This window comes from Puma concolor, chromosome D3 (assembly GCF_028749965.1).
Source record: "Puma concolor isolate L17-30 chromosome D3, mPumCon1.1.hap2, whole genome shotgun sequence".
Lineage (NCBI taxonomy): Eukaryota > Metazoa > Chordata > Mammalia > Carnivora > Felidae > Puma > Puma concolor.
In genome coordinates, this window is record NC_141678.1 from 77271443 (window position 1) to 77285089 (window position 13647).

At 44.0% G+C, this 13647-nt stretch overlaps 1 protein-coding gene and 1 pseudogene across 15 annotated transcripts in view; one reads left to right on the top strand and one right to left on the bottom strand.

Annotated features, from left to right (window-relative positions):
• NEDD4L (NEDD4 like E3 ubiquitin protein ligase) overlaps nucleotides 1–13647 on the top strand; it is a 346027-nt gene that overhangs the window by 199517 nt on the left and 132863 nt on the right. The gene's annotated exons all lie outside the window — the stretch shown is intronic.
• Nucleotides 2042–2125, bottom strand: LOC112868462 (U4 spliceosomal RNA; annotated as a pseudogene).

A 13647-nucleotide genomic window follows, 5' to 3' on the forward strand; every position in this document is an offset into this window, starting at 1 on the left:
GGGTCTGCAGGGACTGAGTCAAGCCAGAAGGCTCCTTCGGCAGCCTAATTAAAACAGACTTCATCCTCTTCCTTTCTGGGAGTTTCCCTCCTTCGGGCCAATGTAACAATGTCTGGCCGAGCTCTGAGATCATGATTTGTAGCCCCGTATTTGGTAGAGGCCCATAGAACTAGCTAGCGTTTAAGAAGATACCGTTTCTTTAGATCCTAAAAGTCGAATAACGTTGACTTTAGAAGTTGTGAAGATCTGCACAATCCTTGCACCCCCACCCCCACCCCTTTCCACCTTCTGAATAAAAGAATTGAAAAAACTCATTACTTTAATCTGCGGGTGACTCAACGTGTTGACATTGGAAACGCATTTAAAAGCCAGTCACTTGTGCGCGAAGCCTGCGATAACAGTTTTATTTAAAAATAATCAGGTCTAACAAAGGTGAGAGAATATTGCAACACTTGAGTGGAGGCTCTTAACTAAGTGCGTGTAAAGTCTGATCAGTTCTTAATGGCCTTTTTGCTGTGGAGGGTTGGCCCTGGTTATATAATTTATTGTCTTTGGGTTTTTGTCCCGTTAAGGAGTACTGCAGAAGAGTAGTCACGCTAATGGGACAGTAAGAAGTGTGTTTTTGAAACAGATGGGCTCATGGGCCAGGGCTGGGCAAAACTGCCTGGGGACTTGTTAACGGTTAGGTGGCGGTGGCCGTGCAGCTGAACACGGGCCACTTGAGTGTCTAAGCCAGACGCTGCATGTAGAATAGCGAGTGCCCTGTCTCCAGCTGTGGAAACAGACGCCCTAGAACAGACTTTGGCCTTTGTTTCTCTTGTATTCCTGCGGTCTCCCTTTCCGTGAAATGGAGTGCGGGAAGACAGCTGCTAACTTCACCAAGCAAATGATGACTCTGCAGCTTTCATGGTTGATAGTGGGATGAAAAGCGTTGCATCAGTTAGCTTTCCCTTCCCTAGTAATCACCAGCCACTGAGTGCTCTGTTTCAACAACACGCTCCTTGTCTATTGAATTGGATTCCCCACCACCCCCCCCCCCCCCCCCCGGGTTTCTGGGATGACTGGTTTGGAGGACATGGTCATGAAACATGTAGGGAACATTTTGTTTGGGTTTTAGCTGTGCACTGTGACTTTTCAAAGCGGATGGCTGAGTATTACTGTGGGATTGTATCTTCTTTTGTTGCTGTGTGTTCAGAAATGTTTTTGGCTGTTCAAGCAAACTGTATCACATTGTCACCATTTTGAGGATGTAATCAGATGCTAAATGCAAATACGATAGTTTTCCTGGTATCATGTAAATGTTTCTTCTTCTGTTCTCTTCCATACTTTTTTCTTTTTTTAAATATCTAACCCTTTTGTTAGGACATGTCTAAGTGCTTAGTCTTGAACTCAGCCAATACCATTTTTATATAATTGTACACATTTCGGTAGCATTTTGATATTACAGTACTTCTAACCTTCATCCCAAGAAAGTGTGTCAAACAGTTGTAGGCGTCACTGGGCGACACAGTTTCAAGCTGAACTTGGACCACCTACCAGCGGAGGTTGGATAAGCCAAATGCATTCCTAAAGTTAGCTTTTTTTTTTTCCTTTTAAGTTTATTTATTTTGAGACAGAGGTGGGGAGAGAGAGAGAATCCTAAACAGGCTTTTTGCTGACCGGGCAGAGCCCGACGCAGGGCTTGAACCTGCGAACCGTGAGTTCATGACCTGAGCTGAAACCAAGAGTTGGACACTTAGCTACCCCGGCGCCCCTGCATTCCTAAAGTTTTGATAACTCTTCAGTTCTATTGCCAAAAACTTAAACCATTTTGTAGTTAGATGTTGATGTTAGATGGGATTTGTATAAAGTCTCATTTGGCTTGAGATTTCTAATGTAATTAGAAAGTAAATACAATATACTAAAAATTATGGGTTGATACAAGGGCTAGCCCTCGAAAGGGCTATTAAAGTGGGAAACAGATTTCCTCAAATTTGGAAACTTAAGGTCTAGTATAAAGAGCTTTTCTTGAGAACATGTTTGGTCACAGTTTTATAGGTGTGGTTTTCATATGTGAATTTTTAATCAGCAATAATCGCGCCTCGGATAAACCTCATTGGCTACGATACCGCCACTGCGCAAAGCTCATATGTGAATTTTTATATATCTGTGTATTTTTGTTCACATACTTGAATTGGTAAATGGTTGGTCAGCAGCTGGCGCTTTCTAAGCAACAACTTTTTTCTTTATGAAGCAAAAACAAAACTTGTAACAGACCTGTCGGCCCCATTCAGCACCTTGTCCGCGTTTCATACGGGCAGGGGTGTTCGGCATAGGCAGCAGTGACCCTGTCCTTATTTATCTTGAGGGAAAACATTCACTTGGACGTCTGCAGTCTGGCTGCCACCAGGCTTTTTTCATGGTTCACATATCTGCTGCTTTGGTGGAAAGGGTACTTTATTACTAGGTCACGTGAGAAATTGACTAAAATCCTTTGCAGTCTGGTTTCTAAATGACATGAGAAATCTTGCTTCGTTGGGCAGACCACTCAGGATTCCTTTTAAAAATGTGCCCATCTTGTATAGTCTGTGCCTTCGACCTTAGTACAAGGTTATCCTGTTGAGTATTTTTCTGTGTCTCTGCTCCTACACATCCTATTGGGAGTAAACCTCACATGTAACATGGCTTCAAAAAACGTTAACCAGCTAGATTCCTGGGGAAGAAAAATACACGGAAACCCCTTGCGCTGATGTTTTTCCATCTGGCCCACCACCCTTTCACTGAAGTCGAATTGCTTCTTGTAGTCATCCGTTACGATCTTTCAGAGGGCTTAGAACTGCGCTATCCTGTTTGTGGCATTATGAACCAGTCATTTAAAGGAGAACTTACTTATTGGGGGCTCCTGGGTGGCTCCATCGGTTAAGGGTCCAACTTCAGCTCAGGTCATGAGCTCATGGTTCGTGGGTTCGAGCCCCATGTCGGGCTCTGGGCTGACAGCTCAGAGCCTGCAGCCTGCTTCAGATTCTGTGTCTGGCTCTTTCTCATCTCCCCAGCTTGTGCTCTGTCTCTCTGTCTCTAAAATAAACATGAAAAATTTTTTTAAAAAAATAAAGGAGAGATTCTTTTCTTAGTTTTTGAGTTGTTTGGTTTGCTTACAGACTGCTTAACTGTATTCAAGTTTTTCCAAGGAGGTAGGATCACTGTTTGCCAGTACGGGTGCCCCTGTTCAACACCGTTTCAGGCAGAGTCACAACTAGGTTCTGCATTTTACCAGCTAAGTTCTCTGATCCCATTAAGTTAAGTGTCCAAGGTCCACTGTGGATGTAACAACAATATACTGGGCGCTTGGAAAGTTTCAGAGGCTGTCTCCAGTTGCTTGTGGACATGGTTTCTAATGGAAACAGAGGGAGGAGGGTCAGGGGGGCCAAAACAGGTATTCTCCCACCCACTACGTATACTATTAGGGAAGGGAGTGTTTCTCTTTTACTTCCACCCTAGGGTCTCTGCCTTTCCGTGAGCCCTCTCAGCGGACCTACACTTCACAGAAGCAGTGTAATAATAATAATCTGTTGGGATTAAACATTCACTTTACTATAAGTGACAAAGGAATACCCCAACTATTTCTGTTTGGGGGGGGGAGTAATTTTATTTTATTTATTTTTTTTTTTTTAATGTTTATTTATTTTTGAGAGACAGAGTGTGAGCGGGGGAGGGGCAGAGAGAGAGGGAGACACAGAATCGGAAACAGGCTCCAGGCTCTGAGCCATCAGCCCAGAGCCCGACGCGGGGCTCGAACTCACGGACCGCGAGATCGTGACCTGGCTGAAGTCGGACGCTTAACCGACTGCACCACCCAGGCGCCCCAGTGGGGGGAGTAATTTTAGTTTGAACCTCTTTTAGAGAAGATGATTTTACTGTACAGAAAAATCTCAACAATAGTATTAGCTGGTGTCACTTTCCTATGAATATATGTATAAACCACCCCTTTGTTTAAAAACATGTCAACAGCAGTGTAACGAATAAGAAAAAAGCTAGTATTCTTTTCATGCCCTTGGGTGTTATTGTTGTTGTTGTTTTAAGTTTATTTTTGAGAGAGAGAGAGAGAGAGCAGGGGAGGGGCAGAGAGAGAATCCCAAGCACGCTCTGCACTGTGAGTGCAAAGCCCAACGGGGGGTTCAAACCCACGACCTGAGCTGAAACCAAGAGCGACACTTAACGGACTGAGCCACCCAGGCACGGCTCCCTTGGCGTCTGATTGGATCCTATAAACATTTTTTCCCTTGAATATAGTAACAGTTTCTTAATGTGATCATGTGATCACATGGGACTATTCCGATACTATGTAACAAAATTTCAACTATTTTTATGGGTGTTTTGTTTCCGCATCCCCCAGTGTTGACACAGATAGGAGTTTTTACACACAGACAAGTATGCTTGCAGTGGAATCTCATGTGTCTCTGTAGCACTTCACCTTGAAGAATGCCTTCATTTACTGTAACTGACATCCCATTGCAGAAGCATTGCCTCTCTCAGCCTTCCCTGCTATCGTGTGAAATAGTGCTGTTTTCCTGTTTGATGTGACGGTATGTGATGCTGTCATTAGGTGTGGAAACTAGCGTATCAGATCACTTTGTTTGTGCATAATGGGAATTTAAAAAAATACCTTTGCACAATTTAAAAGTCCGTGTAGCCAAACAAGCAGTTAAATGCTTCTAATGATGTAACGTTTTTGCTGAAAATTTTGGAGACGGTGTCTCCATTCGGTGCCTTGCAGCACTAGCTTCACAGAGAGAGGGGCAGCTTTGGAGACCCACCGAGGCAGCTTGGGCAGTTGATTGACGTGTCTGGGGAGCAGTCAGAAGCCCTCTCTGAGCCTGCTCATAGGTGAAAAATGAGGGTAAAAGTGTTAAGCTCACAGGTTTGTGGTGAGGTTTAAAAGAGACAACAAATGTGGAAGTTCCTGATTGGTGTTAATGTAGGGGTTGTTTTCCTTCTTGACCAAGTATTTGTAATACACAGGTTTTTCTCCGAGGAAGATAATTAAGTTAACTGTGAACAGTTTTTGATCAGTATTAGGCACAGCATGGATTTAAGGCATACCTGGAAGTGTTTAATAACTAGCTTTGAAATGTCCTTCCTGCTGTCATCTCATCTGTCCCGAGTCTCTGGCCGTTGGATAATCAGCATCCCAGATCCCTAACACCACCTGTGACGACAGTCCTGGAAAACAATCGAATTCGTGAGCTATGCATTGTAGAAAAGGACTTGGAGTTGTATTTGCTGTATTGAATTTTGAAACTCTGAAACATCTATTTTGGCTTTTCAGGCACGCTGTATTTTTATATCATTTTGCTATGATTTTTCCATTGGTTGAGTTTACTTTTCCTTCTTAAAGGTTGAGGCTTTTGAGCAACACTGATGTTATCTGTACAAAATCTCTGCACTGTATGATTTGCAAATGAGGATAGTATCTGGGAATAGGCCTTATCAGATACTGCCTTTCAGAGGGTTTTCATAAATGCTGCAGCTGTCTCTCTTGGCTAAGCCTGGTGCCAGAGTTCCTAGGCATTGAAATTAATCTATAATTTTGTAACACATGTTAATAAGAAAATTGTTACCTCTACCTAAAAGTTCACAATACCAGAAGCAATTTACTGCACGTAAGAATTATCTTAAAACATAATGAAATGTTGGGTGTCTGTACAGTTGATGGTTTTAAACTGAGCCTAATCTCAACGATAATGTATTTATACAACTTGAGATGATGAAGCACATTTTTAACAAAAATAATTAAGTGCATATTAATTTTTTTTTAATTTTTTTTTAATGTTTATTTCTGAGGCAGAGAGAGACCACATGAGTGGGGGAGGGTCAGAGAGAGAGGGAGACACAGAATCAGAAGCAGGCTCCAGGCTCTGAGCTGTCAGCACAGAGCCTGACGCGGGGCTCGAACCCACGAACCGCGAGATCATGACCTGAGCCGAAGTCGGTCGCTCAACCGACTGAGCCACCCAGGCGCCCCTAAGTGCATATTATTATTGCTGAGCTAGATTACTGCCCTAAATGCTTTGACTTTATTATTATTTTTTTAGCTGTTAATAATACTACCAATACATTTGCAATAATGAGGAAAAAGCCGGAAATTGACAGATGGTGTCAAAACTATTGATCGAATGCGTAAATACCAGAATATCCAAGTTTCCACTATAATTGCTAAAAGAAGCTTTGGAAACCGAGTTCCAGAATTGCCTGGGGATTATTGAGAGGTTTAATGTCCTGTTTTTGGTCATCCAGTTGCCTTGATTTCCACCAGGCATCATAACATAACCGTGTCCTACCCAAGAGAGAAGAGAACCCCAAGACAGTCTACCTGCTATATACACCCAGCTCCAGTTTAAAGATTAAGAGGGCCTAAAGGGATAGGGTGTTGAAAATGTTAGTTATAATCTGTATTTCAGGAGGTCTGTGATTTTTTTTCTGGGCAAATGGAGCTTCTTGAAAGATTTTTAGCTTTTCTCATTATGCATCGTGGATGAATAAATGTTCTCAATGAATGTTCCTTTCTGAACCTTGTTTATTATTCCACTCCAGCTTATTTGGGCGAACTGGAGTCCCGAGGGCTATAAAAAAACAAGGAAAACAGGTGGCCTCAAAGTAAGCGGTTGACGTCCTCGCCGGTTCCGTGCTGTCCTGAGTTGACACTTTGGTGGTCTCCAGGCATCACCACGTTGTGACAGGAAGTTGGGCTTTCGGTACGGAGGTTGGAAGAGATTGAATTTCAAGAAGCCTGCTTTTTATACCCTGATTGTTTTAGAACCATGAACTGTTCTGACACTTTGGAATCAAGTGCTTAATGGGAAGAGAGGGGTCCTGGAATGAAAATGTCAGAAATTGGGTTGGAGGGGGTCCTCTTTCCTTCAGATTGACTGCCGTTGCTACACTTAGTGTTCAGATCCTTTGGATCAATTCCTTGAGAAGCCTGCCTTAACTACCTATTCTTTTTTGTTTCATTTTAGAGAGAGAGAGAGAGAGAGCACTCAATAGGGAAGGGGGCAGAGGGGGAGAGAGAGAATCTTAAGTAGGCTCCACACGCAGCATGGAGTCTGATGGACGCAGATCTCGATCCCACGACCCTGGATCGTGACCTGAGCCAAAACCAAGAGTTGGACGCTCAACCAGCAGAACCGTCCAGGTGCCCGGACTGCCTATTCTTTGAAGCCATCCTGTGTTTATTTTAGTGTTAAGTGCTGTGCCATATTCTGCTTACTGGATAAGCAGAAAGTGGCAGGGGACGGAGGGTGGATTTACTCCAGGGAGACGAGACCAGCATTTCCCCCAGCAAATCTGCCTTGCGGAGCCCCTGGAATTTATTTACACAGCCTGCTTTTGTGACTGACTTGTTATAGAGCAGAATGAGTCACGAGGCTTTTACAGCCCTCATCTCGTAATTTTGAGGAATCTGCTTGCGACCTGTGGTCTTTCATCATGTTACCTACCTCTTTCTGGGGGGGGCTAAGAAAGGGTAGGGAGGGTACTAGGCATAGCAAACATTTGATGATTCAAACAGTTGGATAGATTTACAGTTCTTATTCTCTCTATAGGCCAATCCGGAACTGATAGACCTTTAAAGTATACTTAATGACCCACATGTCATATCTATTTCCTCGAGAGACTTTCATAATCATGTGTATTTCTTGACTTTTTTTTTCATATTCTTTTAAAATACATGATTAGATACTTGACTCTTGAGGGGAAGGGGGAAGCTGCTTTTCTGGAATTGAATAGAAATTCAGATTTTTTTGAATTGAATAGAAAAGCTGAGCTGCAGCAGAAATGTCAAAATGTGTACCTGAAGCTCCAGCCAAAAAACCTAGCACTTCTTCAAAGCAGGGAGCTTCTGGCTAGGAGTTCTGTTGTTCAGCCAACAACTCCCTGCCCCTTCCCTAAGGACTTTGGCTGAGTTGACCCTGCACACTTACAGCACAGCCCTGGGGTTCTTTCTTATTCTCCTCATCAGTGACAATGCCTTAATTTTAGATTCAGTTCAGTAGATATGCACTGGTTGTATTTTCCACTGGGGGAAAAGAGACACTAAATTGTAACAAAACTCTGAACTTTTGATGCAGTCTTAATATTTAAGTTGACTCAACCTCTTACAGTAGTAGAAACCATGCTTAAAAAAAAAATTGGAGTGGGGGGTGCCTGGGTGGTTCAGTCAATTAAGGGTTCAGCTTTGGCTCAGGTCATGATCTCACAGTTTGTAAGTTCAAGCCCTGCATCGGGCTCTACGCTGACAGCTTGGAGTCTGGAGCCTGCTTCGGATTCTGTGCCTCCCTCTCCCTCTACTCAGGCGCTCCCTCCCCACCTTAAAAATAAATAAACATTATAAAAATTTTATTAAAAACGTAAAAAAAAAATTCTGGCACAGTATTCTACACATTAACATGCATTATTAGGGTGCCTGGGTATTATATAAAGGACAAAGCAGTAAAAATAGTTTTATGGAAACACAGTGTGCCTAAGGGCCTGCCTGCACCCTCCGTTGAAATCCTACGAGCAAGAGGTGCTCTGCATTTTGTAATCCGGCACTGACTTCTAGCCAACGTGTGCAGGAGTCATTCTTGAGTTTTCTACTCATAAACTTAGAGGGCTGTGTGTTCCCTTAGGAATTATGTCGGCCAGTTCCTTTCGGCTTTAAGATGAGGAAGTTGAGCATGATTTTTGCAGTTGCAGAGAACATTCTTTGTATCTCACAAGCGTGAAGTGATTGTTTCCTAATACTGCACGTGCCCTTTCTGTACGTGCAGCTACTACTTGGTGTTAGAAACCTAAGAGGTTGGGAAGCCTCACTTCTTAGAGCTTTCCAGATGGCAGACAGGATAGCGGACATGAGGCGTAGCCCGCAGAAGTGTCGGGCCCTGCATAGGCGGCGGGTGGCAGGTTGCTTACACACGGGATGGGACACTGTGGGTCATGGGGGATGAGAACCATCAATGTCACGGAGGGGAAGATTGGCACCGGATCTGGAAGGATGACCAGGAGTTTTGTCAGTGGATCAGTGGGGAGGGGCTTTGTTCAAGAGACTGAACGTAGAAGGGACTGCCCGTGATGGGCTTCCTGTGTTGGGCCAGGAATTTCCTTGATCGCGATCGGCAAGTTTCAGATTGTTTTTTGGTGTGAAACTTTGTGGAAGAACTTTGGGGTGCAGTCGTCAGCATGAATAATTCTTCTCTTTCCCGTCAAACGTTGAGCTGAATGAATTCCTTCCTTGCCTGTCCTCTGCCCTTCCACAGAGCTCTTGTATAAGCACCTGCCTGGGTCAGGTCGAGGACAGAAAGATACCAAGACAGTTCATGCCATTGAGTGGTGGTAACAGGAGTTAAAGTGGGGCCTGTCACTTTTAATGTATCGTAGGGCCATAACCTGAACAGGAATGAGTAAGCTTGATTTATAGGGCTTGCCTCTGTTAATTGTTTACATAGGCACTGGAGAATTTACCCTGAAGAAGGGCTAAAGAAATGAGTATTTTCAGCATCACTCTGCCCTTCTTTCTGTTTGAAATGACATTTGGACATAAGAACATGCTAATCCGTACTCTACGTTGTGACACGGGAACCGTTGTATTAATTATGTGTAGTACTTACGCTTGAATTTGTATCCATTTTGGCTTAACAAAAAAACACGTCCAGAAAATAACCCCCATTTCCAACCATGCGGATTAACCATATTCACTTATACGTGGATGCAGTCATTAAATAAAATGAATAATAATGATTGGATCTAAAACCTAAACCAAGCACTAAAATAAGCTCAAGATTTTAAATCTAGGTTTCAATAATTTCATGTAAATTGTTCCACACCATGGAATAAGAAGCAGTTAAAAAATCAGATCTGTGAAGGATGGTAACACTCCTAACCATGGAAGGAGAAAAGGGAATCACCAAGATGGGTAGACTCAGCTATATGAAAGTATTAAATTTCTGAACAGTGAGAAAAATTAACTCGGGAAAACCACAGATGTTTTTCTTAGCGATTAACATGATTTTCTCTCACGGCATCTCTTCTCAGTGTCTGTGATTGTACGTACATAATTTTGCTAACAGGTTAATGTCTGCGTTGCAAAAGTTGTAGTAAATACTAGGAAAATAGCGAGAGTCCTCATTCTCCTGATTCTCCCACCTCTGCCCTGGGAAGTAGGCACAGGGCGGGTGGTAAAACCCAGAGGCATGAACGACAAAGACATAAGAGCTCACCCTCCAAGCTGCATCACTCTGTGCCTTTCGTGTTAGAAAAAAAAAATGGTAAATACATTATATAAAACTGGGAGGCCTTGTGGTTGCAAATAGTACACCAAAGTTGCTGGTGGTAGTATTTGTGGATAGGACTTTAGAATGAGTTTCATACATTTAAGCATTTAAAAATGATAAGGAAGGGCACCTGGGTGGCTTAGTTGGTTAAGCATCCAACTTCAGCTCAGGTCATGAGCTTGCAGTTCATGGGTTCAAGCCCCACATCGGGCTCAGTGCTGACAGCTCAGAGCCTGGAGCCTGTTTCTGATTCTATGTGTCCCTCCCTCTCTCTGCCCCTCCCCTGCTCGTGCCCTGTCTCTCTGTCTCTCTCACAAAGAAGCAGACATTAAAAAAATTTTTTTAACGATAAGGCAACTGATAGGTACTGGAATTCTTGTGTTTTGAAACATTGGAGTTAATCCAGAAGGAGTTACAAATCTAAACAGAAGCCTTGCTAAGTAGGTGCTTTTATTTTCTACTTTTTAAGGAGGTTGCTCTCTGTACCCATTACAAAGAACGAATGGATGGAAAGAAGGCCTGTTAAGATTACTGGCTCCTGTTAAAATGATTTGGTGATCACGCAGCTGTATTTAGGTCTCAGCCATTAGACCTTCTGGATTATGAATGCTCCTTTGATCCTTCCTTGAGTACATTTGTCACCCAGAATTTTTAAACTTGAAATTTTCTTTTGACTAAATACATCTACGAAATAGCTAAACCAAGTTGTACATATCATTATTCTTTGCTTATGAAAACTGACATCACAAGAATATGCTTCCTGAATTTAACATAATTGAGCACTCTAAAAATGTTCCCATTCTAGTTGGATTAATCCCCTAACTTTTGATTGCCACTCAGCTTGGAGCTTATTCCTTGGCAGTTTACACAGAAAATTTTCGGTATTTCATGTTTGAAAATCAAGTAGCCTAAACTCCCATGGCACTTTAAATGAAGACTGTTGCCTTTAAGAGGTAATGCCCGAGTCAGTATTAGTCAGTATTAGTCAGTATTAGAATTGGAGACAGTTCCTGAGAGACTGAGACTTGCATCTCTAGGGAGCTCAGTGAACAAGTAATGTACCGTGTCGTGGCAGGGAGATGCTTTACTTTACACGTAACATTTTATTTATTTATTTTTTTTACATTTATTTATTTTTGAGACAGAGACAAAGCATGAATAGGGGAGGGTCAGAGAGAGAGGGAGACACAGAATCCGAGCTGTCAGCACAGAGCCCGACGCGGGGCTCGAACTCACAGACTGAGACATAACATTTTAAACTTGTGAAGGAGGCCGAGACTTTGGGGGATACCTCTGTCCCCAAGGAGCGGATCCTTTTGATGAGAAGAGGGGAATCCCACAAATGAAAGACAGTGGTGGGGGTCCCACGAAGTGGCCTGTTTGCCTCTCTGAGAGCTCCTGGTCTAACCCAGGAACACTGAGAAAGATAAGAAAACAACAACAATATTACCGGTCTCATCTGGGGAACCCTGGAAGGGGACCATATTTAGGGATTAAAGATACATATTGATCTGGGGACCATGACACGGCAGAAATCATGAAAAGGCCATTCTGTGACTCTCCAGAGCCCAAGGTAGTTGTGACTGATGGACAAGACGGCTTGTGGAAAGGGATCTGGAAGAAAGCAAAAACATTCACCTTGGAGATCAAAGTTTCCTGGGCCCGGAAGGAAAAATCCAGAAGAAAAAAAGGTTTAGGGTCTTCTCTGCATGCGCTCTCTTTTTAATCAAGTACTAGTTAGGACTTTTTTGGGGAAAGAGTTTCCGTGGTTCGTTTTTCTCATGCAGATGCTAGAAAAATCTGATGTCATACCCATTCCCACAGTCAGTATTACCTTTGCATTAAAGAACAGACCTGACCTAAGGGTCCAGGCAATGAAGTTCATGCAGTTCTGCGCTTACTATCTATGTCCTGGTAAGAGAGCAGAGCAACACTCGATGTTCTAGACTTCGATGATCTCCATTTCAGCGCCTTTGTTTTGCCAGGAGTCTTTTAGGGCTGATGTTGGGGTGAAGGAGATGCTCCTGTGTTTCTGACTTATGGAATCAGAATATTTGTACATTCCTAAGAAGCCTGCGTCTCCTAGATGGAACTTCTTTTTGCTGTTAGAACAAGTGGGTGGAATCTCCAGTTGGGCTGTCTGGAGACTGATAAAAATCCTCTGTGAGGTTGCCGGTAGAGGAGACCAGTGTTTACGCCGTGAATTCATCCGGTCCTTCCTGCCAGACGTCATTCTAAGTTCTAGGTATATACAGCAGCAAACACACCCAAGAACCCCTTGCCCTCATGCGGTTTACATTCGGGAAGTGTGGAGACAGACGAGCAAAATAAGGAGGAATACGGTATATTAGATGAGGATCAGTGCCGTGGGGAAGAGAGCACTGTGTTTACATTTTCCACAGAGAAGCCAGGGAAGGCTTCCCTGAGGTGATGCTCAGCAAGCCGGGCAGGTAGCTGGGAGCAGACCATTCCAGACGGTGGGGAGGGGGAGGGAGAGCCAGTATGGTGGTCCTGAGGTCCACATGTGCCAGCATGGGGGCCAGCGTAGCCAGAATGGGCACACGGGGAGAAGACGCAAGGATTTGGAAGACAGAGTGGTCAGGGGGATGAACAGATTGTGGAGGGCCACTGTGAAGTCGTGGGGGTGGAAGGCCACAAGGAGGGGCTTGACCAGTGCAGTGAGGTGACCCCATTTATGTCTTCGCAGACCATGCCGGGCACGGGCTCCCGTCCTGAGGCTGCAAGGCAGGAGCAGGGAGGCCATCGTAGTACGGGTCACTTCAGAGGTGGCAGAGCCCGGGCTCTGGCCTGTGCCGCTGTCCCCTCCGAACCTTTGTTCTTCCGGATACTAAGGGCAGTCATCAATTTTCTCGGCAGTTCGTCCAACCTTAGTACTTAGACTGTCAAACCTTCATACTTAGACTGTCATTTTCATGTGGCCGTGCCCAGAAAATGGGAAGCTTTTATTCTCCTCGAGCGAGTGTTATTTCAAGACGCTTTCTGCTGCCTGTGTCATGCCAGGGCGTGGGCGGATTTATTTTTGCAGTTTTGCACCGGGGAGTCTGCTTCTGATTTGCAGATTGCGTTTATTATAAGGCATATTGTCCATTGATGAATAACGTGTGGGCTACAGAGCAGATCCACAGCCTTTAAAATAGCTCATTTATCCCGCCAGGCTCACCCCCAGAGAGGCAGCCCCTGCAGAAGGTGTTGTCCAGGAGCAGGGGTTTGTCCGTCTGTTTTCCCCAGTTTCTGAAGTCATTGTTTTTGCTCTCTGGTTCAACCGTGTGTTTCCTTGATGGTTTGAGGACTTAGACCGACACGATCCACGTCCGCGGAGAAGACGTGAGATGGGGAGAGA